Source organism: Gymnodraco acuticeps, unplaced genomic scaffold (assembly GCF_902827175.1).
Source record: "Gymnodraco acuticeps unplaced genomic scaffold, fGymAcu1.1, whole genome shotgun sequence".
Lineage (NCBI taxonomy): Eukaryota > Metazoa > Chordata > Actinopteri > Perciformes > Bathydraconidae > Gymnodraco > Gymnodraco acuticeps.
In genome coordinates, this window is record NW_022990238.1 from 960,759 (window position 1) to 961,417 (window position 659).

The following is a 659-nucleotide window of genomic DNA, read 5'->3' on the forward strand; positions in this document are numbered from 1 at the left end:
CCCGGTGCGCGAGCTCTCTCGCTCGCTTGCGCACGCACACAAAATGGCTCGTGCCACACACACACACAGAGCAGAGCTTGAATGAAACAGACCCAGAAGTAAGCTACTTGTACTCACGAGGCCTATTATGTGTAGAATCCCTCTCGCTTTCAGTTGGTTTTGATTGAGTGTCCACATGTGGACGTTTAAGGACTAAAAAACGATCAATTTTTTCACTTTGCTGTTAGCAAATAATGTGGGGCTCCAGCTAACAGGAAGTCACTCAAGTGTCACAAAGTAATTTAGCCTATGGGTAGGTCAAAATCTTAATGGGTGCTGGCCATTGGCCTAATCATATCACCTGTGTTGGCTTTATGTTTTTGGTCAAACATTTGTTTGTTTCACATTTGCATTGATGTAATCAATAATTTTTTCTGATTTAATTTAATAAAAATAATATTAATAATTTTCGAAAAAAAAAAAAACACATATTGTCTTGGGGGTGATTAGGTGAGGGTGCTTTGGCAATCCTGGGGGGTGCTTCATCACCCCCTTCACGCTCCCCCCTGGCGCCGCCCCCTGGTTGGCAATAATCCATTATTACAGCTCCGTGGGCAAAGTCAGGCGATATGGGTCCGTTCTTATTGTGCAATCCATGGGTTAATAGATAAACCACATGT